Source organism: Octodon degus, unplaced genomic scaffold, assembly GCF_000260255.1.
Source record: "Octodon degus isolate 3935 unplaced genomic scaffold, OctDeg1.0 scaffold00325, whole genome shotgun sequence".
NCBI classification, from domain to species: domain Eukaryota; kingdom Metazoa; phylum Chordata; class Mammalia; order Rodentia; family Octodontidae; genus Octodon; species Octodon degus.
The window spans coordinates 659,593-686,628 of NW_004524901.1; positions in this window are offsets into that span (position 1 = coordinate 659,593).

The window sequence follows — 27,036 nt, forward strand, 5'->3', positions numbered from 1 at the left end:
CAGTGCAGAGAAGAGCAGAGGGAGAGGGGCGCCGGAGAGTAGGCACACTGCCTGGGGGCCCCAGGGTGGAATCTCTGTTGTGCAAGGGCATAAGTGAAAGGTGCACAGGGTCTTATGCTAGCCCATGCTCTTAAGTCTAGGGTTTTGTGTAAGACAGTAAGGTGTGGTTACCCTGATTCCTGCTTTGCTGTACTGACAATCCTGACCCTGCCTGCCCTGTACCCTTTCACCTGCACTCCTCCTGCACACCTTGGCTTCTGCTTCTGCTCCTCTAATGCCCACTTTTTCACCCTGAACTTGCTCCCAGGCCTGCCCATATCTTTCTGGAAAGTCTCCCGCTCTGCCTGTCCAGCTTAATGTCACATAAAGTTGCTCACAGGTGTGACATTGACCCCTGTTCTAATGCCAACAGAGAGGATTTATCAAGCTTTAAGTATTTAAACAAGCTCAGATTTTCCTTTTATAACTTTGCTTTTTTGATTTTCTGCCATGCACATGGTATTAACATGATTGCAATTAAAATTTGGGAAAACAAAAAGGAAAAGTTGTTAGTAACTAAAATCCTGTTAGAAAGTATACTCCTTCAAATCAACCACTTTTAAGGTTTTACATATTTTCCTGTGACAATATTTAGGTCAGTGCTTGATATTTGAATTTTCAGAAAATCTAAGTTGTACAGAGAAATTTGCACAAAGGCAGGGCATCATAGCAGTTCTAAAGTCAGCCTCTCTGAGAGGTAGCATATCACTAACCTTTGTGTATCTCACTGCTGTTATTGCATACCCCACCCTGGATGCTCAGGAGAAGGAATTGATCATCCTGATGATCTGCTTGTTGAGCTCCTGGAAAGACCCTCTGAGCCACCTCGTGGCTGAAGCAGGTCGCCTACCAAATATTCCCTTGCATTTCATGGACACAATTGAGTTGATCCAGGATAAAATGCCCCAACTTCTAGAAGGCCTGATGTGGACTGCCAGATGGGTGAGTGGCTTCATTGTGTCCCGTTTGTTTTCCACTGTGGGTTACATGTTTTGAAATACAGCAGCATTCCCGGCTTGCAGGAATGGAATTTTAACTGAATGGTGCACCCTCAGTTCTGCGTCTACAAAGAGCAGGAGCCTTAGGCAGCAGTGCCCTTTCCAATGTGAAGGAGGCTCAGGAAGTTGAGGGTGCGGCCTCCCCTGCACTGTCCCCAGCTTCACAGGACTGTCCCCACATGACTGGTGGTTACAGAGTTTCCCCAGGAGGAAATTCACAGTGAAACACTACAGAGAGCTGTATCACGCAGTGTTTTAGGACTCCCATGGTGTGACTCTGGACGCAGCCTCTCTGTTTTCACCTCACACCAATCTATAGTGAAACCTGGGCTTGCCAGGTGAATTCTTCCTGCTCATGATGGAAAACACTTGCATACCCAAGCAGGGTGAGCAGAACCAAGTTGATCATGTGCTGCTTGTGCCTGTACTAAGCATATGGAAGGGCATCCCGAGGTCATGAAGATGAGCTCAGCTGGGCATGCTTCTCATCCTGCGGAATAGTTCCAGGTCAGATTACTCATAATCCAAGGATTTTCTGTATTTATGGGGAAAGGAAAAATATCTGAATCACATTGGTTGGTTTGTCCAGCCACTTGGATCCTGAGAACACTGAGGAGGCTTTAGCATACATACTCAAAGCCAATAGAAAGTATCTTTTTGTTGTTGGTTACTTGATTTGTAATGTTGGTTGTTTTTTTTTTCTGTAATTTTACTGAGAAACAAATAGCAATGATACAATTTCAAATCAAGTTAATAGGACATTTTCAATAGTTAATACATTGCATATTGCTTGCTTAGTGGTTATTCATTGTAAAAGATGTAAACACGTTATCCCATTTACAAACACTGTTAGAACAAATCCCTCTATTCATTGAATTAAGAGATTGCAGCTGTATGTCTATCTTAACTCTCCTGAATATAAAAGATAAAAAATGTGCCTTCATTTGTATCCCCCTTTTTTGTTTAGTTTTGTCATTTAAATATTATAGGTGTGTAAGTTGAGCAAAATATTCCAAAATAGTCCAGTAATCCATAACAGTAGTGGGTTTTCCATATGACTGGCAATGTCAGAAGTTGTTAACTTGAGCTTTTTATAGCTCTGCATAATAATATACCTTTACTTCTTACACTTCATTTTTATACTTTTCTGTTGGATGGTTAAGATCTAGATAAAGCAAGAGCCATATAAAAGAATTGTTGTTTTTGTATCTGATAAATTCAGTCAAATTCCCTCAAGATTTATCCTGAAACCCTGTACCACATTTTGTAGCTCCTTTGTCAGTGTCAGCCATGTGGATGAGTCATAGCCATTGCTTGACCAATTTGCTCTAGTGTCTCAGGAGAGTCACAAGGAGGGAGAACATTTTCTCAGGCTTTCACAGAGAACAAAATGTATCTTTATGGAATTCTACATTGCATGGAATCTTATCTGAACTTTTATTCACCTTCATAAGACACTATTGCATTCAATCATTAGAGAATTTGTCACTACTATCTTAAATTGCTGTTTCAAATATGTACCTGCACTTAAAGAGAACAATTGCAACAACAGTAAAGTAACATGTAAGCAGCTTCCTGAAGTTCTCAGAAATATTTATATATGAAAGTTAAAATTCATAGTAGAAATATTATGGTATAAATAATGATGTATTTTACTTTGTGCATCCTTAGTACGTGTTCATATGAAGTATTTTGTCATTTTTATGAATGAAGATTGTATCCAATTCATTAGCATACTTCAAATCAAAGAACATTTGATCCTAAGAACATGCAAAATAAACACCTTAATTTTCAGCTTAATTTCTTTATTACTAAGAACCAAGTTCTGTGATCGCTGGTTTGTTATGTAATGCTTCATCTTCTGTTCATTTTTCAACCAAATCATACATTTCTTCCTTTTAATATCTTGATATATTTTCATGAACATTTTTCAGAAAAATGCAACAAACATGAAAAACATATAAAAACTGAAATTTAGGCTGGCAAGATAGTTCAGCAGACTAATCACCTGTTTAGGCAAGTGCGGAGGTCGGGGCTCAAACTCCATCATCAAATACAGCACCAGCCCTGGTGCTGGGTTCTCTCAGCATCCTACCCAGACCACGCATGGTTGCACAACTGTTCTTCAGTGATGGGGAGGCTGAAGAGAGGAGGATCACTAAGTCCAAGCCGCATAGAGAGATCCTTTACAAAGTACATGACACATTCAGAAAATAAGGTCATTGCTGCAGACACACACACACATACACACACTGTAAAATTGGATTAAAAATAATTTACACTCTACAGGAGAAAGTGTAGTAGATAAAGATCTACCATACCCCAGATTTGTTCACACAAGCTTTGATTAGCACCTCATATTTCTGCACATGCCAGGGAGGGCCTGAGTCCAGGAGATCTCTGAAGAGGCTCAGCTTGCAGAAGCTAGAGGACAGTGGACCCACTGCTTTCTGAGGCACGGTGCAGCTCTCCTGGGCACCACCACCCTGCTCTCACTCCGAGTCTTCTCCAGCCAGGACAGACTCCTGCCCACACCCTCCTTCTCACAGTGCTGCCTCTGGTCTCTAGCACAGGACACTCAATAGAAAGCACTGCTCCTCACAGAAACCTGGATCCTGCCCCTTAAGCATCAATTGCTCGTCATCCTTAAGGTTATTTTTTTCTGTTGTTACTATGTGAGCCATAAATCTAGTTGCACGTGATGAACACTAAAATCAAAATTAAATCTCAGAGACAATAAAGTACAAACAGGTCATTCTGAAACAAGTTTCAGGAAATGACAGAGTTCCTCAAGGGGCAGCAGGGAAGCTGTCCTTCCTATTTTTCTAGGTTAAATGCAAATACATTACATTAACAGCTCTCTGGATGTCCTCTTGTCTTCTCTGGCAGGAGCCTACTTCACTTGTGATCAATGAATGCAAGAAAATAAAACAGGTGCTGCCTCTAGCTTTTTGATGATTAACATTTTTATGATCCTCTCTGTGTGATATGTGAAAACAGACACCTTTGGAAAAATATTCACATTTTCATCTCTTGACTAAAAGCTAATAGATCCAAAGATAAATGTACTGCTGGTACTAGTAATATGTCACTTATCTCTTTGGTGACTAGATTGACCCTAGTGTCAGAGACTATGGAAACCCTGCTCTCTGGAACGACCTCCCATCTCTACAGTCAACTGACAGAAATATTTTCATCCGCACTTTCTACCACCTCTGCAGCTGCCTGTTCAGGGATATGCATAAGATCAGCAGTTTCTTAAAGCTTCTGAAGTGGAGCCTGCGCTAAGATGACACCTGCTGACACCATACCTGTTATTACTGTTCTGAAATGCTTCATTGGGGAGCTTCTCTTACTTTTAATGAATTTCCTTTGTATAACGTTATAAGATGTCTCATCTTAAAAGGAATTATTTTTTCTCCAGTGGCTGACTGCCTTCACTTAAGCAGGCACTTAGACACCTGAACTAATGTGCAGCCCCTGCCCCAATGTCAAAACAGTAATGTTTGAAATGCCTGTCATTCTTGTCTTCTAAATTCCATACTGCTTGTCATGTCATATGAATTACTGTCATACTGTGTCTCAAGTAAATGCTTATTTCAAGAAAAAGGGGTAATAAAAAAAAACAAGAGAGAAGTAAAATGTCATAGTACTCTCTTGCTACAAGGCTGTATTCTGTTAGATTTCTAAATTTCAGTTTAAAAATGTGCAATTGTTTTTTCCTATGATTTTAAATATTTATTTTATTTTTTTCTTTGCATTCTTTAGGGATTTCAAGTTTAACATAACAATACTTGATGGAAAATACCTGTTCTGTGTTATGTCTAAGATGTTTGATATTCAGACAGATAGTGAGGTTAAGCTCAACTCACTTGTGCTGCAGAGATTTTAGTCATTAAATGAGGTTGAAGAAATTATTGTGGAACACAGAAATATTGCTAGAGATGGGGCTACAGTGCCACATATTGTCATTGTCTTTTTTGAGAGGGTGCTTATCCTGCTCAGAGACCTCATGACAGGGAAGTTTGTATGGGAATCAGAGGGTATCTTGATTACTGTGGAGAGAAATGGCTACAGAAATGAGGAGCTGACAAGAGCTTGGAAGTGATAGCCTATGACTTCCCTGACAAATTAACCCTAGAACAATAATAGTGGCCTTTATTAATACCCTTGCAATATTAGTAAGGGTTACACAAGGTTGCCTAGCGACTAATAGCTATCCAGGCAGGATGTTTTTCCTCAGAATTGAGCTAGCCTGACCAGATTAGGGAAAGAGGCTTCATCCTGCCCTCCCACATATGACCAATTTCCAGCTTCAGCAGCCCCCAATTTATCTCACTTTTTTTGTTGTTGTGTTGACAATGGGCATTCCGTTGCAGTTGGAGAAGCTGGTTTGGAAAAGTCGTTCAAAGACCTTTTTATTTCTGATGACAGTCCAAGGATTTTGTTACATGTTTACAGAAATTTAACCCTCCAGATTCAAATAGTTCATAACATTACTGAGTTACCAGGACAGCTGGCAATTGTCATAAATTGCCCATGATTTGAACATTTTGCAACTAGCATATTATTTCATCATTGCTTTTACACATCTCAAGCTTACCCTTTCCATTGAATGCTTAGTATAAATTTAAAGTAGACCATATACGTAAAAATTTAACCTTTTGCAGTCTAACATGATCAGTTAGATCTCCTCAAGATTTAACTTGGAACCATAAACAACAACTCTTAGATCTTTTGTCAGCACTAGCCATCTGGATGAGTCAAGGCCATTGCTTGACCAAGTTGTTTTCTGTGGAAGCTTGAGAGGTTTATTTTTCTTCAGTTGACTCTCCTCAGACACACTATACATCACTGATCACTTTCCTCTGCAGTCCCATAGTCTAAGAACTCAGAAAATCAGAGACTCAAATATGTTACAGTATGTTGCAGCAAAGGTTCTCTCATATCCTGAGTCCTCATTGACCTCAGAGGGCTGAAGCCAAAGTACCTGCATTCATGTTAGCCATCTCTCTCTCTAATTTTGGTCTTTGAGTTTAGTACTTTAGTTGTTAAACATCCAGAAAAAAAAACCTCAATGAAATTACTTGATAATGGAGGTAATAAGCTTAATATTACTATCTTTCTAAATATCAAATGCCTTAGTCATAAAATAGAATTGTTATTTTCTAACAAAGTTGGATATTCTAATATTTAAATTATTTTGGAATACTAACAGAAAACTGTTACACATTTTCCACAGAAATTTAGAAACAAAAACCATACATGACATTGTAGCATGACAATCCTCTTGACATTTTGGGAGACATTTAAATTTTCATCTTAATATAACACTTTTAACCAACCATTTCTACCTAATACATATGAATTTTTATTGTACTTTAATGAGATGTATTGGGGCCAGGGAGATAGCTCAGTAGAATAAGTGCTTCCCTGGCAAACTCAAGGGCCTCAGTTCAATCCCTGGTTCTACAAAAAAAAAAAAAAATAAAAAAAAATACAAAAAAAAAAAAAAAAAAAAAAAAAAAAGAATGGTTTAATGAGACGTATGTCACAAGTTTTTGTTAAAAGGAGAGGTCTAAAACTCAAAGAAGGTTGTTTTGCACTAAGCAATCTTTGTGTTACATTTTGGAATATTTGTACATCTGAAATCATGAACATATTCAATATACCATGAGTTTAACAATAATGAATTACCATACATATGTAGAAAAATTTTTGTTCCTTAATTTAGTTTTGTGCCAAAAGCATCTTTTATGAGAAAACCACAGGGTAACATTTTTTTTTCTGAAAAAATATCTTTTCACCAATGACCAAATTATTTGACATGTCTTCGAAGATACTATGGAACATATTGGAGGCTCATGATTAATGAACAAAGGTTGGCCACCTTTGTATTCACCAGTTGGTGTACCGTCCAAAATTTATCTGCAATGTAACAAATTTTCTTCAATTGTCTTAAAGATTTTTTTCATAAATTTATTGAGAAGCAAATAGCAATGAGACAGTCAAGACCGATTAATAGAACAGTTGCAACAATTAATACATTGCATATTGTTGTTTTCTTAGTGGTTATTCATGATACAAGAAGTAGACATGATATCCTGTCCACAAACACTATGAAAACAAAATTTTCTATTCATTGAACCTTGACAAAGTAGCTGTATATGTATCGTAACTCTACCGAATATACAGATATAAAAATCCTTCATTTTTATCCCCCTTTTTTGTTTAGTTTTATCAGAAAAGGGCATCCTATTGTCATTTAAGTATTGCAGGTGTGTGAACTCATCAAAATAATCCAATATAGTCCAGTAGTCCATAATATTATTGAGTGTTCCATTGGACTGTCAATATCAAAAGGTTTTCAATTGAGCCTTTAACAGCTCAGCATATTAATATATGCTTTACTATTTAATACCTTGTTTTCTGCTGGATGGTTAAGACCAAGATAAAGCAAGATCTACATAACAAGAAATGTAACTTTTGTATCTGACAAGGTCAGTCAAATGCCCTCAGGATTTACCCTGAAACCCTGTACTGCAGTTGGTAGATCCTTTGACAGTGTCAGCCATGTGGATGAGTCATGGCCATTGCTGGACAAATTTTCTCTCTGTGAAAGCCTGAGAGAGTTTTCTTCATGAAAGTATTTCCATGTGACTCTCATTAAGTACAGTCTACATTGCCAATATCTTTCCTCTGTGGCCCCATAATCTCCCTCATCAGAAAATTTGGGATACAACTGAGTTACAGGATGCTACAGTACAGGTTCTCTATGTCCAAAGTGTTCAATGACCTTGAAAAACTAGGGCCAAATGTTGACTATTCTTTCAGTTTTTTTCCTCTAATTTTTGGTCTGCAAACTTAAGTTGTTAACACTCCAGAAGAGAAGCTTATTATTATTACCCTACCAAAAAAACAGTTGTCCTTAACATCAGGATCTGTCTGAATAGCAAACATCTTAGACATCGCATGGAACAGGTATTTTCCATCAAGTAGGGATATGTTAAAATTTAAGTCCCTACAGAATATGAAGAAAAAAAGTAAAAAAAGGAAGAAATATTTAGAAAAATAGGAATAAACAATTACATAATTTGCATAGAAATTTAGAACCCTAACCATATACAGCATTATGTACAATAGTCCTATGACATTTTCTTATTCTTATCTCTGGTTTTCACTTATTAGAGTTTTAAAAAAAATTATGTGAGAGACAGTATGACAGTAATTATCATGATACGATAAGCAGTATGTATTTAGAAGACCAGAATGACAGGCATTTGAAGCATGAACATAGCATTACACATTGCTATCATTATTACAGTTGTTTTGTTCACAGGTATCGGCATATTTAGTTAGTCATGGTGAGAATCCTACCAATTAACTGCTAGTTTCAAAAACCTGCTGAAGATACTCAGTATCATTGCCTTCACCATCTTGTGCATATTGGCTTTGACCCTGTCATGTTTCCTAGCTTTTCTCCTTGCCCTCTCTTCGGTGTCTTATCCTTAAGTTCTCCTTTTCTTTTAAATTGTGTCACACCACTCTCTTTTTAATTTCTCTTTACATTAGGGAAACTGTATGATATTTACACATTTGGATCTGTTTTATTACACTTATGAATATATCTTAAAGTAGCATCCACATAAATTTAAAGGCTATGAGTTTATCATTCTTTATAGCTGAGCAATACTCCATTGTATAAAAATATCACATCTATTTCATCCATTCCACATGTGATAGACATCTTGCTTGTTTCCAAGGTTGGGCTGTCATAAATTGTGCTGCTAGAAATATAGGTACCCATATGTCACTATGATACGATATTTTAAGTTCCTCTGGGAAAATTCCTAATAGGGGGATAGCTGGTTTGAAGGAGAGTTCCAGCCCTAGTTTTTTAAGGAGTCTGCACACTGAATTCCATGATAGTGGAACCAGTCTACATTCCCACCAACGGTGGAGAAGGTTCCTATTTCCCCACAGCCTCTCCAAAATTTGTTGTTGGTTGATTTCTTCAGGATAGCCACTCCTTCTGGGGTCAGATGATATCTCAGTTTTGTTTTAATTGTCAGTTCATGGATGGCTAGTGATGTGGAGCATTTTTTCACATATTTACTCACTTCTAGAATTTCTTCCTCTGAGAAGTGTGTGTTCATCTATGATGCTCATATCTGGATTAGGTCTTTAATCTTGGGGCCCAATCTTTTTTAGTTCTTTCTAAATTCTAGAGGGCAGACCTTTGTCTGAGAGTTTATTAGTTAAGATGTTTTCCAAATATATGGGTTTTCTTTTCTCTTTGTTGGTACTTTTTTAATGTGTAAAAACTTCTCAATAAGAGGAGGTGCCAGTTTTTTATTCTTTCAAGTATTACTCATGTGATTTGATTTTTGTTCATGAACTCTTTGCCTACCCCTATATGTTCAAGAGTTCCTCTGACCTTCTCTTCAGGAAATTTAGTGTTTCTATTTAAATGTTTAGATCTTTAATCCTTTTTGACTTTAGTTTAGTGCAAGGTGATAAATTTTGGTCAAGTTTTAGTTTTCAACATGTAGAGACCTAATTTCTCCAGCACCATTTGTTAAAGAGGCTGTCTTTCTTCCAGTGAGCATGTGTGGCCCCTTTGTTGAAAATAACTTGTCTGAGTGTGTTTGTAGAGCCCTCTGCATCTTCTATTCTATTCCACTGATCTTCAGGTTTATTTTGTTGCCAGTACCATGTTGATTTTATCACAGTAGCTTTATATTATAATTTTAAGTCAGGAATTGTAATGCCTCCTACCTTGTCTTTGTTGGACAGGATTGTCTTTGCTATTCTAGGTCTTTTCAGCTTCCAAATAAATTTTAGGAATCATTTCTCTAGATCTGTTAGATATGTTGGTGATAGTTTGATAGAGATTGCATTAATTTTGTACAGCACTTTTGGGAGTGGCCATCTTCACAATGTTCATTCTTCCTATCCATGAGCAGGTAATATCTTTCCATTTTCTGAAATCCTCTATGATCTCTTTTTTCAGAGTACTGTAATATTTCTTAAAAGACCGTTGACTTCTTTAACTATATTGATTCCTAGGTATTTAATTTCCACCATTCTATTATAAAAGGTATTATTTCCCTAATTTCCCTCCTAGTATGTTTGTTATCTGTGGAGAGGAATGCTATTGACTTTTGGTTATTGAATTTGTATCCTACTATGATGCTGAATTTGTGTATCAATTCTAGTAGCTTATTGTTGAACGTTTTGTTTCTTCCAAATAAGGTACAATGTCATCTGCAAATAATGATAGTTTAAATTCTTCTTTACCTATTCTTATTTCTTTTATTTCTGTCTCTTGTCTAATGGCTCTAGGTAATGACTATATTGAATTAGAGTGGTGATAGAGGACATCATTGTCTTGTACCAGACCTAAGAGTAAAAGATTTCAGTGTTTCCCCTTCTAGAATTATTTTACCTATTTGGTGGTCATAGATGGCTTTTATCCTATTGAAGTAGAGGCCATCTATTCAAATTTTCTGTAGGACTTTGAACATGAATGAGTGTTAGAATTTGTCAAAAGCCTTTTCTGCATCAATTGAGATGATAGTCCTTTTTTCATTTGGCTTTGTTGATATAGTGTATTACAATTACAGATTTTTGAATATTGGACCATCCTTGTATCCCTGGGATGAATCCTACATTGTCAAGGTGTATAATCTTTTTTATGATTTGCTGTATTCTATTTGCTAGGATTTTATGATGGATTTTTCCCTCTATGTTCATGAGGGTGATTGATCTGTAGTTTGTTTGTTTGTTTGTTTTTTTTACTTGTATCTTTCCCTGGTTTTGTTATCAGTATAATACTTGCCTCCAGGAACGATTTTGGGAGGATCATTTCCTTTTCTATTTCAAAGAGGAGTTTGAGGAGGATAGGGATTATATCTTCTCTAAATTTCTTGTAGAATCCAACTGTGAGTCTCTCAGGACCTGTACTTTTTCTTTGTTGGTAGGCTTTTTAAAATTACATTTCATATTTCATTGGCTGTTATTGGGTTATTCAGAGTTGTTATATCTTCTGGATTCAGTTTTGGTAATTTGCACCTTTCTAGGAATCTATCTATTTCTTCTGTGTCTTCTATTCTTTATTTTCTGTTCTTTCTCTCTTTTTCTTTTTAGTAATTTTTCTGGAAAACACAAGCAATGCAAGAGTTTCAAAATCGATTACCAGGAAAGTTTCAATAATTAATGTGTTGCATGTTTTATTCTTATTGGTTATTCATAGTACAAGTGGGAAGTCCTGACGTCAGTCCTTGGCACCATCAACAGTAAAATAAACCTTGGCTAAACATCAATTCAACCAAAAATACAGTAAAATAAAAAATGACCAAAAAGACACAAGGCAACTGTGTCTTTTATTCTGTGAGAGGAAAGATTCTCAAAGTAGGTATTGATAATCTTCTGAATTTCCCCTGGCTGTGCAGCACTTACACCCTTTTTACTCCTTATTGCATATATTTGGATTTTTTCTTTCCAGTTTCTGATGAGGTAATCTAGAGTTTTATCTATTCTATTTAATCTTTTGAAGAACTAGCTTTTTGATTCATTAATTCTTTGAACTGTTTTCTTCATTTAATTGAATTAATTTCTACTTTAATTTTTATGATTTCTTCCCATCTATGGGATTCTGGTTTGGATTGTTCTTGTTTTGCTAGATGTTGGAAGTGAAATATTAGGGTGTTTATTTGTTCCAGTTCTGTTTTCCAAATGTGTGAGTTGACAGCTATAAATTTCCCTCTCAGAACTGCTTTCATTGTGTCTGATAAGTTCCAATAAGTTCTGCTTGAATTTCCATTGAATGATAGATATTGCTCAAATTCTTCTCTAATTTCTTTTTCCCCATAAATTTATTGAGAAACAAATAGCAATGAGACAGTTTCAAATCAAATTGGTAGGACAGTTTCAATAATTAACACATAGCATACATTCTTCCTAGTTTTTAATTGCTGTACAAGATGGAGACATGATATCCTATTTACAAACACTATTAGAACAAATCCCTCTATTCATTAAGAGAATGTAACTATATATCTATCCTAACTATTTTGCATACACAGATACAAAATAGACATTCATCTGTACCCCCTTTTTTGTTCAGTTCCATTTTTTGAATATTATAGGTGTGTTAACTCAGCAAAATATTCTAAAAGAGTCCAGTAGTCCATAATAGTATTGGGTCTTCTGCTTCACTGGCAATGTCAGAAGTTGTTAACCTGAGTCCCTTACAGCTCAACATAACAGCATAGCTTTACTTCTTAAACTTCATTTTTATACCTTTGTGCTGGATGGTTAAGACCAAGGTAGGAACTATGCAACAAGAGATGTAACTTTTGTGTCTGATAAGGTCAGTGAAATGCCATCAGGATTTATCCTGAGATCCTGTACCACAGATTTTAGATCCTTTGTCAGTGTCAGCCATGTGGATGAGTCCCAGCCATTGCTTGGCTGATGTACTCTCTGTGAAAGCCTGAGAGAATGTTTTGTCTCCATGAGACTCTCCTTAGGCACACTCTACATCATAGATCACTTTCCTCTTTGGCTCCATAATCTCCTTGATCAGAAAATCATCTGTGACACTTTGTTTGATAAGGAGTGTTTTGTTTAATTTCCATGTATTTATAGGTTTTTTCTGGTTTCTTTTGTCATTTATTTCCAGTTTTATTGCACTGTGGTCAGATATTATGCATGGGATAATTTCTGTTTCCTTGAAAATACTTAGGCATGACCTATGGACTAGCAGGTGGTCTATTTTAGAAAATGGCTCACCTTCAGCTGAGAAAATTTGCATTCATGTGTGGTTGGGTGGAACACTCTGTCTATGTCCATCAATTCCATTTGTTCCAAGCTTTGTTCATTTCTGCTACTTCTTTGGTAATGTTTTTGTCTGCTTTCCTTATCTTTTAGGGATAAGGGGGTTTTAAGTTCTCCTGTTAAGATTGTCATATTGGATATTAGATTTTTCAGGTCGATTAAGATTTGTCTTATATAGTTGGGTGCTCCCGTGTTTGGTGCATGCATATTTATGAGTGTTACCTCTTCCTCTCGAATTTTTCCCCTAACCAGTATGTAATGGCCTTCTTTATTTCATTTGATCATTCTTGGTTTGAAGTTGAGACTGTCTGAAAACAGAATTGCTACCCCTGCTTTTTTCTGAGGTGCTGGGTCATGTCGTATTGTTTTCCATCCTTTGACTGTCAGCCTGAGTCTTTTATGAGTTGAATGTTTTTCTTGTATACAGCATAGTTTTGGATTTTGCTTCCCACTCCCCTGCGTCAGTGTGTATCTTTTAATTGGTGAATCGAGTCCACTAACATTGATGATTATATTTGAGATATATTGACTTATGATTGACATGTTATTTACCTGAAGTTGATAACTTCTTTTGCTCCTGTGTTTGTTTTCCCTATTTAATGAGCTCCTTCTGTAGTTGTTTATGGAGCTCTGATCATTTTCTTCCCTCTCTAGAATATCTTTTAGTAGTCTGTGTAGGGTTAGCTCCATCACCATGAAATTCTTTAGTTTTTCTTGGTCATGAAAATATTTCACTTCTCGATCAAACTTGAAGGAGAATTTTGTGGAGTATAGCAGTATGCCCTGGAATTTGTTTTCATAGAGGACTTGAAGTATTCTATTCCATGCTCTTCTTGACTTAATGGTCTGTGAAAGGAAGTCTGCCATTTTTCTGATGGATTTTCCTTTAAATTTGATCTGTTTCTTTCTCAAGTGGCTTTCAGTATATTGTTCTTGTGGTGAATTTCTGGAATCTTGATTACTGTATGTCTAGGTGTGTTTTTACATGGGTTGATGTTCTTTGGAGTTCTGTATGCTTCAGTTCTGAATGTCTGATTGTCTGAATGTTTGCCCATATTTGGGGATTTTTCTGCTATTACTTCTGCCCATATGCTTTTTATTTCATTTGTATTGACTCCTGTCTCATTAATGCCTATTAGTCTCACATTGTTCATCTTTGCATCAACTTACAGGTGATGAATTTTTCCTGTATCCTAGTTGTTTTTAAGAGAGTTGTTTTAGTTTTTACCAGATGCAATGGCATCTTCAATATCTGAAACTCCATCTTCACTTTCACTCAAATGGTTTTGAAAACTTGTGATTGAGAATTTAAGTTCCTCTATATCTCTTCATCTCTGCTTCATGAGATCTATTTCTTCCCTATATTGTTCATTCAAGGATTCTATTGTTTTTCTTATCGCCTCTATTTTTTATCAGTGTCTTCTTGAGGAGCAGTTAATAATTCTTTTTCTTCAGAGACTTTCTAATCTGTATTCCTCTATACCTTTCTGTAGTTGTTTAATTTCAGACATTATGAATTCAGACATTTCAGCTGTGTGACTCCCAATTTCTTCTTTGCTAATTTACACTTTTTCTGGGTGGGCTTGGGCATGAGATTACATTTAGCTCCTTCTCTTTGTCACATTGTATAGCACTGTCCTCTGACGTTTGGTGTAGAGCTTTGTTGCAGTTATAACCTTAGCACCTAATGATATTTGGGTGCAGCTTTATGAAGCTTGAATTCCTCCTGCTGTGTCTGGCTTGGGTCTGATTGCTGTGCTCAGCTTCTGCCTGCTGCAGTGCTTGGAAGTGAACCTGTTGTTCCCTCTGGCAGAATGTTCTGTTCCTGTATCATCTGGGTAGTTCTTGCTCCTGGACTCTCTGCAGTGACTTCAGTCACAGTTTCACCCAAGACCTATATGCCAGGCCTGGGATGGGTCTTCAGGGGTCCTGAGAGTATGGTGGAATTTGTCACTCATGCGCCAGACCTGGGCTGCCTGAGGTCCAGCAGGTGCAGGGGAGCAAGGAAGCTTACCCCCATGCTAGCTGGGCCTGGGTCTGGATGAGTCCCAAAGTTGTGGTGGATGTTCTCACTCACACACTGGGCCTGAGCTGGATTTGGAGGGGTTGACGGGTCCTGAGAGTGCGGTGCAAGTTCTTACTTACAATCTGTGCCTGGGCTGCATCGGAGTGGGGAGGTGTCCTGACAGCGAGGCAGATGTTCTCACTCAGACATCAGGCTTTCTTTGGGTCCGGAGGGTCCAGTGGGTGCAGGGGAGTACAGAAGCTCTCCCACACACTCGCCTGGCAGGGACTTGGGTTGGGTCTGGAGGGGTCCCCAGCTTAAAGTTGTTGAAGACCTATGAGTAAACAAATTTTGATACCACATAGATCTGCTGGCAACTTAAGAGAAAGTAAGCTTTTATGTTTTTATTCTAAAGCTTAAAAGAAAAGAGGAACAGCTATTCATGAAATTTCCTTAAAATACATAAACAAATACACAGAATACACAAACAAACAGTTGTCTTATAATGCATATAACATTTGGAAAAATTTCTGAAAATGTTCTTTCATGAATGGCTTTATGAGGTTCTGTAAGAAATACAGGTAATATTAATGTACGTGGCATCCAAACAAAAAAGCTTGTCTTGGAAGTCATTACAGTGTCTCTAATTTATACTGATGGTGATGCCTTAATATTATGCATCTATTAAAAATGTTTTCATTTTATGATTTTTTCTTATTAGTTCCTGTTTACACTACAATGTCACTAAACTTCACCAGTCACTTCCATTTCCAGTCCAGGCCAAGTGTGTGTCAGACCTTCCTCTGTTCTCTCAGGAGTCCTCCAGACTAAGCCCAGGCCTGGCATATCGGCTGGTTGTGATACTCTCTAGCTGAGGTCCCTGCAAAGAGGCTAGGGGCCAGAACCACCCAGCTAACCCAGAAGCAGAACCTCTGGGCAGAGGGCCAGAATGGGCTTACTTTCACAGGCTGAAGCAGGAAGAACCTGAGAAAAGCAGCCAGACCAAAGGCAGGCACATCTAGATGATTTCAACCTTCAGAGATCCAGACCAGGTAAGCTGAGACACTTTTCTAGAGCCAGATCTACAAGCGCATCCTCCCTCTTTCTCTCTTGATCAAGAGAGGGGGCAAAAGGGAGAACTAGTTTGGCAGGAAGACCCCAAGTATATCAAGTTGAGGTGACCTCACAGGAACTAATTGAAATAATTCTCAATTAAATATTTGCTTAGTTATACAAACATAATGCTTGCTGTTACTGTCTAAAATACAAAACCATTAGTTGCAAAAGTTTATCAACTGATAAATATCACTACTCATTTTTAGTTTTCCTTGCATTAGTGCTGTAAATATAGAACTATAACTGTCTTAATGATACACTTTCTCTTGGGTAAGACTATCTTTAGGTGCTAAGGTCATAACTGCACCAGAGCACTAAGCCAAAGGTCAGAGGACAGTGCTGTACATACTGACAAAGAGAAGGAGCAAAATGAAATCTCAGGCCTCAAGCCACACAGAACAAATGCAGGAGACACTAGCACAGAAAAAATTGGGAATCACACAGCTGTAATGTCTGAATTCATAGCGTCTGAAGTAAAGAAACAACTGCAGAAAGGTATAGAGGAACTCAGATCAGAAATAACCTCTGAAATAAAAAAGATAACTATAATGAGAAAATTAATAACTGTTTCTAAAGAAGACACTGATAAATATTAGAGTTGAATAAAAATGATAGAATCACTGATTGAGCAATATCGGAGAGAAACAGATCTCACAAAGCATAAGAAAAACGAAGCAAAAGTAAAAGAAAAAGGAAACCAACTTAACTCATTAAGAACTTCACAAGCTGATAGTTAAAGAATGGAAAACAATACTACCTGCCCCAGCACTCAGAAATCCCAAGTGTAGCAATCCTGCTCATAGACATTCTCAACTTCAAACCAAGAATGATAAAACAAAATAAAGAAGACCACTGCATATTGGTTAGGGGAAAATTCAACAGGAATGGGTAATGCTCATAAATATGTATACACCAAACAAGGGAGCACCCAACTATATAAGACAAATCTTAATTAACTTGAAAAATCTAGCATCCAATACAAAAATCTTAATAAAATATTTTAACACTCCCTTATCCCAAAAAGATAGGTGAAGCAGACAAAAAATTACCAAAGAAATAGCAGAACTGGGCCATTACTTGGAACAAATGGACTTAGTGGACTTATAGAGTATTTCACCCAACTATAGTTGGATATATATTTTTCTCAACTGCACATAAGATATTTTCTAAAATCAACCATATACTAGCTCATAGTCCATGCTACAGTATATGAAAGAAAACAGAAATTATCTGATGCATATTATTTGACCACAGTGCAGTGAAACTGGAAACAAATGACAAAACAAATCAGAAAAAAGCATACATACATGGAAATCAAACAACACCCTCCTTAGCAACCAATGGGTTACAGATTAAATTAAACAATATGTACAATTAAATGAAAATTCAAGCATAACTTATTGAAATTTATGGGATGCAATGAAAGCAGTTCTTTACAGGGAAATTTATAGCTGTGAATGACACATTAGGAAAACAGAATGGGAACAATTCTACACATCACATATCTAGAAAAGGAAGAGCAAATCAGAACCAAAGTCCACAGATTGGGGAAAATTATAAACATTAGAGCAGAAATTAATTTAATCAAGACAAAGAAAACAATACTAAGAAATAATAAAACAAAAAGCTGGTTCTTTGAAAGAATAAATAAAATTGATGAGCCGCTAGCTAACTTCATCAAAAAGAAGAAAGAAAAAACTCAAACAAAAACATTATGGAATGAATAAAGTACAATTACCACAGACCCAGTGGAGATTGAGAAGATCATAAATAGCTACTTTGAGAATCTTTACTCTCAGAGAATTGAAGACAAGAATAAACAGACAAACTCCTAGAAAGGTACAAAATGCCAAAACTGAATCAAGAAGGTATAACAACTCTCAATAACTCAATAAATGCCAATGAAATACAAAATGTAATAAAAATCTTACTGACAAAGAAAAGCCCAGGTCCTGATGGACTCACAGCAGAATTCTATAAGAAATTTGCAGATAATATAATCCAAATATTCCTCAAAAGCTTCAATGAAAATGAAAAGGAAGAAATTTTGGCTATAACCAATTTTAGTTATAGCCAAAATTATTCATGGAGGCAAGTATTATAATAATACCAAAACCAGGGAAAAACACAATTAAAAAACAGAATGACAGGCCAATCCCCCTCATGAAGACAGATGAAAAAATCCTCAGTATAACCCAGCAAATCATCAAGAAGATTATACACCATCAATAGGTAGGCTTCATTCCAGAGATGCAATGATGGTACAATATACACAAATCTAAAAATGTAGTACATTATATCAAAAGAGATAAATCCAAAAATCACAAAACCATCTGAATTGATGCAGAAGTGGCATTTGACAAATTCCAACACTCATTCATGTTCAGAGTCCTATGGAAAATTGAAATAGATGGCCTCTAACTCAATGTGATAAAGCCATCTAGGACACCCCAAAGCTAACATAATTCTAAATGGAGAAAAACTAAAATCTTTTACTCTCATATCTGGTAGAAGACAAGGATATCCTCTATTACCACAGCTATTCGATATAGTTCTGCAATCATTAACTAGAGCCATTGGCTAAGAGAGACAAAAGCATTAAGAATAGGTAAAGAAGTTAGATTATCATGATTTGCAGATAACATGATATTCTACTTGAAAGACCCAAAACATTCCAACAAGAAGATAGTTAATACACAAATTCAGTAGTATAGTAGGATACAAAGTTAATAACCAAGAGTCAGTTGTCCAGAACCAGCGGGTCAGTCAATGATGGTAACCTGGGAGAGGAGTGGGGAATTGAGGAGGGGACAAAGGACAGGAGATGTGAGAAATGGAGACAAGACAGGATTCTGATCAAGTCTCGTTTATTCAGGGGAAGTGCTGGGTATATATAGGGGGTGTAGGAATGAGGAAGTCTTGGCTCTTGGGGGTCAGCAGGTTTCTAAGCAAGGAGGGAAGGTGCCACTCCTGGGGCATAGCACGTGATTCATGGGGAATGGGCAAAGTGGGAAGGACCATAAACTTAACTCATCAGGGGAATAGAAACTTAAGAAAACAGCTGACACTATTATAAAATGGATACCAGTTAATGGTGCAGGTCCTCTTTTTTACTTTAACTCCAGAGGCCGTTACTTCTTGAGGGGACTGTGCCTGTCTTGAGTCAAGATGTTTTCACATGGGGCAGAACCAGACCTTTCCTGTCATAGGAAAGCAGGGCAGCAGAAGGCCCAGTTCCTGTCTTAGGTGGCCATTGGTACCGCACATAAGCCTCTAGTTGCCCATCTCTGACTATCCAGTCCATCGTACCAAGGTGAGAAAATCTCTTTACCCAGATTGGGCATCATCGTAGTGTACTCTTTCGAGTTCAGCAAAACTTTCTCTGTCCACCATCTCAAGCCTATGGTAATGGACCTGTATAGGTTGCATTTTAAGGGCATCCAATCATTGTTTAATGAAAGTGATCAGCCTATTGAAAAGACAGGGTGCTATTGATAAAAGTATTAATAGTCCAATCAAGGGTCCCAATAGGGGGAAAAGGTAGGGTAGTACTCCATTCCATAAGCTCCAGAAAGCGTTTTCAAATAGCTCTCTTCTCCTCTTAATAAGATCTTCTTGAAGTCTCTTTATTTTATCTCAAACAATACTGGACTTGTTTGTGTAGAAGCAGCAGCATTCCTGTAGAGCCAATCAGATCCCTCCCTGCTCTGCTGTTAGAAGGTCTAAGCCCCTTCTATTTTGCAAGACTACTTCTGCTAATGAATCTATCTGGTCTTGGATGTCTTGGATAGTACCAGACAGTGTTTGAACATCATCAATCAGCTGATTAGATAATTTGGTATAAGAATGTACTACTACTCCCAACCCTGCTGTACCTGTTCCTAGGGCTCCTGTAATTCCCAGTCCTACCAACAAAGGGATAAGCTGAACTGCCCTTTTAGTGTGGCCCATGACATAGTCAAAGCTAGGAATGTGCACGGGCTCTTCTCCAGATATGACATCTATATCAGGCAATACAATTGCCATGACACATAGTGCTGTCCAGTTGGTAGGTACACATGTGAAGGCTAAACTTCCCCCACATACAAACACATAACCCTTTTGGGGGCAAAGAGGGTTACTGTAGTTAAATATTTGATTGCAGCTGGTGAAGTTAACAAATCCAACATCAACAGTAAAGCTATCATTGTGGAAGCTTCCTTGAATACAAGAAGAATTCCATAGGAGATAATCTCCCCCAGAGAGGGTGACTCTGGCTAATGCCTGCCAGTCCTCAGGAGTAAGCTAATTGTCAGCCACAGTTTCTAAAATGGCTGTGGTGTATGGAGTTGTGGCTCTGTATTGGGCAACCACCACTTTTAGTTCCTTTAGTACTTTAAAATCAAAAATAGTATAATGGCGCCAAATCTGTCCTTGAGTGTCTGTTGTTTCTGACACCAGAAATGCCTCTGCCTTATCTAGATCTATGGGTGGGTCTAACAGGAGGAAGCTTTTGGGGATAGCGCCCCTCACAGGTGGTCTTTGAACACAGGGGGACTTTGGTCCTGTTATACTTTAATTTGTTGGGTTTTCCTGATTTTAATCTTTCTATTTGGATTATGAGGTCTTGGTGCTCTTTCTCTAATTTTATCTGTTCTTTGAGAAGTTCAATTTTGCCTTTTAATTCCTTTCTGGGGTCAGAAGCCAAACACACTGAAGGAGGCGCACTAGGATCAGTGCTATATGGTGGAGGGCACTGAACCTCGGGTGGCCCATCACAGCCCTGATATCGACTGGCTTCCTCCACCAGTTCGTCCCAATCAACTTCATCATACTCGGCTTCAACTTGAAGAGGTTTTGGTAGTTCGGGATATATTTTTTTTAACTTTGAGTGTAGCTCCTTCTAAATCAAAGGGGTTAATTTTCTCCTCGGGCTGTAATTTGGAATTTGGCGGCTCTGGCTTCCTGGTTTCTATTTCAAGATTCTATTCCCTTACAGGAGGGCACACACCCTTAGGGGGTTCTTTGCCCTTTAAGATGGGTTTTACGTTTTTGTCCCTGTAGTATATTTTCACCCTTTTTTTTTTTATCACATTAGCAACAACCAGGTCACAGTGTCTCTGGGATAAGATTTCATCAATTAAATTCCAGTAGGAAAAAGATGTAACTGGGACATTTTCAGGTCCAAAAGTCACATAATAATCCTTAAGGGCATCACCAACCCTTTTCCATCACCTCTGATAAATAGTTCCTTCAATAGGGAACCATGGGCAAACTTGTTTAATATATTCAAAATATTTACACAAATCCTTAATTTTAACCTTTACTCCTCATGCTTTTAATGCTTTACTCAAGCTTTCTACAAATATCTCATGTTCACTTAATGCCTGTCCCATTGCCGAAGGGAAGAAGAAAGGGGTTCCATCCGCTTACCGAGGTTCAGATGTCACAGCAGGCAACCACAGCGCGGGCCTCTTTTACTTTCTCTCTTGCCAGCTCTCTCGGACAGTTTCATCACTGAATCCTCCATACCAGGTAGGTGCCCCATACATTGGGCGCCACTTGTCCCGAACCAGTGGGTCAGTCAACGAAGGTCACCTGGGAGAGGAGCGGGAAATTGAGGAGGGGACAAAGGACAGGAGATGCGAGAAACAGAGACAAGACAGGATTCTGATCAAGTCTTGTTTATTCAGGGGAGGTGCTGGGTGTAGGAATAGGGGGTGTAGGAATGAGGAAGTCTTGGCTCTTGGGGGTCAGCAGGTATCTAGACAATGGGGAAAGGTGCCATCCCTGAGGCATAGCACGTGATTCACGGGGAATGGGCAAGGTGAGAAGGACCATAAACTTAACTCAGCAGGGGAATAGAAACTTAAGAAAATGGCTGACACTATTATAAAATGGATACCAGTTAATGGCTTCCCACAGTCAGTAGCATTCCTCTATATTAATAGCAAACATCCTGAGATGGAAATTAAACAATACCTTTTACAATAGAACTGCAGAAGGAAATACTTAGGCATTAATCTAACTAATGAAGTAAAAGATCTGTTCAATGAATAGTACAGTACTCAGAAAGAAAGAGATGTAGAGGATTTCAGTAAATGGAAATATATTCCCTGCTCCTGGATAGGGAGAGTCAACATTGTAAATGTGGCCATATGCCCAAAATCTTGATACAGATTTAATTTAATCCCTATCAAAATACAACCTACATGCCTCACAGACCTAGAGAAATCATTCCTGAACATTATTTGGAACCAGAAAAGGCCTAGAATAACAATGGCAATCCTGGGTAACAAACACAGGGCAGAAGGAATTACAATTCTTGTCTTAAAATTGTACTACAAAGTTACTGAGATAAAAACAGCATGGTATTTTTCAAAAAATATAGACTTGAAGATCAATGGAATGGATTAGAGGGTGCAGAATCAACTGCAAACACATTTAGCTTCCTTTTATTCGACAAAGAGACCAAACTTGCTTACTGGAAGATAGATAGCCTCTTTAACAAATGCTGCTGGAAAAACTGTTTTTTTACATGTTGAAAACACAAACTGGACTCAGGTCTATCACCATGCACTCAACTAAAATCAAAATGGATTAAAGATCTAAACATTAAAATAGAAACACTAAATCTCCTGGAAGAGAAAGTAGAGAGAAGTTTTGAAGACAGGGGTAGGCAAAGAGTTCATGAACAAAAATGAAACTGTACAGGTAATACTTGATAGAATTAACAACTGGGACCTCCTCTTATTGAGAATTTTTTGCATGTCAAAGAAATTAACAAAAGAGTGAAAAGACAGCCCAAAAATTGGGACAAAATCTTAGCTAATAAACACTCAGACAAAAGTCTTCTCTCCAGAATTTATAAAGAACTTAAAAATATTAGGGCCCCAAAATTTAAACACTCAATCCAGAAATGGGCATCTGAGACGAACACACAATTCTCAGAAGAAGAAATGTTAGGAGCTAATGAATACATGAAAAATGCTCCACACCCCTAGCCATCTGTGAAATGCAAATTCAAACAGCACTGATATGCCATCTCACCCAGAAAGATGGCTATCCTAAAGAAATCAACCAACAACAAATGTTGGAGAGTCTGTGGGGGAAAAGGAACTCTTCTCTGCTGCTGGTGGGAATGTAGACTGGTGCACCCATTATGGAAATCAGTGTGGACACTCCTTTAAAATTGTAGGACTGGAAATCCCATTCAATCCAACTATCCCATTACTGAAAATTTTGCCAAAAAACTGAAAATATCATATCATAGTGATATATGTGCACCTCTTTTTATAGCAGCACAATTTGTGATAGCCAAATTGTGGAAGCAAGCAAAATAGTGGTCACACAAGAAATGGATGAAAAAAGTCATATTTTTATACAATGGAGTATTACTCAGCTATAAAGTTTGATAAATTATATGCCTTCATATATAAATGGATGCAACTTGAAGACACATTCATAAGTGAAATAAACCATACACATTTGTGTAAATATTGTAGTCTCTATTCAATTTTTGTGTTTTCTTTTGTATTCATTTCAAATTGAATTGCACTGTGGTCTGGTAATATGCATGGGATAAATTATTTTCTTTGTATTTACTTAAACATGTTTTTTTAAAAAAGTATTTTGAAGAATATTCAACAGACAGACATGCACAATATGCATACTTTTGCAGTTTTCCATACTCTGAAGATGTATATAAGTCCTTTGACAAAATCTTGTTTAGTTCTGATATTTCTTTTTTGATTTGTTTCTAGTTGATCTGTCTGTGACAGTAGGCTATTGAGAACACTTACTGCAGTTGTTTTATATCTTCTTTGATTTTTCATATTCACTAACTGTTTTGTATAATTGAATGTACTGTGTTTTGGCACAGATATATGTATGATTGTTTGCTCTGTCTCTTGGATTTTTCCTTGAATGACAAAGTAGTAACATTCTTTGTCTTTTGTGACCATACCTGGCTTGGAATCCATTTTTATCTGACAATTGAGTATCTATTCCTGAGTATTCTGTGTTCCTTTTCATATGTTATTTTTCATCCTTCGAATTTCAATTTATGTTTTTTGTTTGCATATTAGGGAAGGGTCTACATGGTGTTCAGAGTCTCACTACGAGACTGGACTTACAGTGATTCTCCTCTTTACAGCCTCCCACGTGCTGGGATTATAGGCATGTGCCACTTTGCCCAGTCTTATGTATTTTTTTAGTTAAATGATTTTGTTGTATGTAGCAATGTGTTAAACTTCATTTCTTGATCACTTTTGTCAATCTGCTTCTTAATGTTGGGAAATTTTGATGATTTACATTGATGGCTGTAACTGATAAGTATTGACTTATTCTAGCCAGGTTGTTTTCCTCTTTCTGGCTACCTTTCTATCTCCTCTGTTTAACTGCTTGCCTTTTCTATTTGTTTGGAGTTGTACTCTTCAGGATCTCCTATAAATATGCTTCAGAATCTTTGAAGTTATATCTTGGTTATTATGATTTTTTTCAGGTGTTTATTGCCATAGAAGTATCTTATTTCTTCATCCATTTTGTAAGATAGTTATTGCTAATATCATCCCATAATTATTGTAGAATCATCACACCTAAAATTTTCCCAAATGAGTGGATAGTGAAGGCTTATACAAATGAGACAAATGTAATAGTTTCAGGGATAAATGATGATTTAAAAACCGCTCACAGAATTTTAAATTCTCCAGGTTAAAGCCAAGATCTCTCAGGGCTGGAGAGATGGCTCAGTGGAATAAACATTTCCCTGGAAAGCACAAGAACCTGAGTTCAATCCCTGATTCTGCCAATTAAAAAAAAGCCAAGATCTTCTCTGAGTGGCCCAAATTTATTTAGATATCAGAAATGGGGGGGGACAATACTGAAGAAAGGTGGGACTCTGCCTTAAAATCTAATACCTTTCAAGGACCTTCAAAATCTATTAAAGGGCTTCTCCAAGTACACATTATGTTAATTTAGGAGAACTATGTTATCTCCAGGAAGGTCTTCACCCAAGAGTGAGATGCTGTAATGCAGCAGTGTTTATCTAGTTAATTGAGGTTGGAGCTAAATGTCCTCAGCTGTGTCTTTATCTTTTCCTTTGAGTAGTGCCATCTGCACAGGACAATATAGGTCAGAATGGACCAGTGAATCACAGAGATTCACTAACTATAAGTTTACTGCTCATCTCCAGATAAGGGCCTCAGCCTTGAGCAAACTCATACACAAACCTGAAAAGACAATTGGTCAATATTAAATTCTGCTCAGAGACACTTCAAGGTGGTCTTCATCAGATAATTTTGAGGGTTACATCAATTTTGTCAGAGTTTGTTTTCTTTTATGACTTGATACACTTCACTCCAAATTCTCCTGATTTACATATTTAATTCAAGTCTGCTATAATTGTTATAGCCTGTCATTTATAGGTGATTTGCTTCTTTTCTTTAACAAATTATAATATTGTGTTCTTGAGCAGAATTTCTGGAATCTTGACTATTATATTGATACAGGGAGAAAAATTGGTCTCAGGTGACCTCCAAACATATAGGGGACCTCCAAATGACAGAAAAAAACGATCTCTGGAACTGACTTGCATGAGTTCATGTTCTCTAAAACTGAAGAATGAATTTTAGGAACAAACGGAGGATACGAGCAGAATATATTTATTGAGAGAAAGAAAGCTCCTGTCCCAAGAGAGGGACAGGAGGGAGGACCAAGTGGATAGTTCCCCACCAAAGTTGTCTCTTCCAGGGACTTTTACAGAGGAAAACCATGTGGTGAGGCAGGTCTAACTGGTGGAAAAGACATGGGAACTCGCTTAGGTGGGCATGAGGTGGGACAAAACTATGGTCAACCAATGAGATTTCAAGCACCATTGCTCAGGTAAAATTGATTAAATCCAGTATCAAATGGGAAAGTGAGTCATGTAGCAAGCAGGCATGAATACAAGACAGAGTCTCTTCCTGTTGGGGGCTGGGCTAGTGACTCATTTGGCTCTTTCAAGTTGATTAATATTGTTTAGGATATCAATCCCTGATGCCCATCTCTGGGGAAGTATGTAGCTGTGCTTCCTCTTTTTGTATTGATTTTCAGGCGTGGCCCATATGGGAGTGTCTGTCTCTTCCAAGTTGCAGAGTCACCTTATCTTCCATCAGTTAGACAGGGCCTGACCCTATCTAACTGCCTAAAATATTTCTATCTAACTCAGCTGCCTACAAAAGTAGAAAATGACAAAGGGTGGAAATTACTAATTTCACACTCAACCATATAAACAAGGTTTGTTTTTAACAAAACTTAAAGCAAACCAGAAAATTTTGTGTAAAAAATGTTCCCTCCACATGGTGTTTTTACCCTTTATAGAGAAAATTTAGAAATGGAGTTAGGGGAAAAATCAAGGAGTAGAAGACAAAGAGATTACAAATAAGGGTAAAGGAAAAAGGAAGAGAACTTTTAGAAATTGATTTTTTTTAAAAAAAAAAAGGAGGGAAAGAAAGCAGAAACAAGAATAGAACAAAACAATAACAAAACTAGACACAATGTTCACATTTATATAAAAACAAAAGCAAAGTAAAATAAAAACACAGAAATCCAGCCAGGTGGCACAGCAGACTACAGCTCCAGCTTAGGTAGACACAGGGACTAGGGTTCTATTCCCTGCCTGTGTGCAGAAAGACAACTGAGACTGAGCACGGTGGTGGGCACCTGTAATCCCAGGGTTTGGGAGGTTGAAAATAGGAAGATCACCATGAGTCTGTGTACTGATACCCTGAAGACCCTGTACGAAATACATCTTTTTCTCTACAAAATCATTCTTTATTTGTATTCTCTCCCACTTTTTTGTTTTTGTTTTTGCTTTGTTTTGTTTTGTTTTGTCAGAGATGGGTGCTCCATTGCTGTTAGAGAAGATGTATTTGGAGAAGGATAAATTCTTTAAAGGATATTTTCAAACTTGATGCCAGTCCAAATATTATAGGTACTTGAATTCAGCAAAATAACCCAATATAGTCCAATAGTCTATGACAGTAGTGAGTCACCAAAAGACCATTTTGAAGAGAAAAA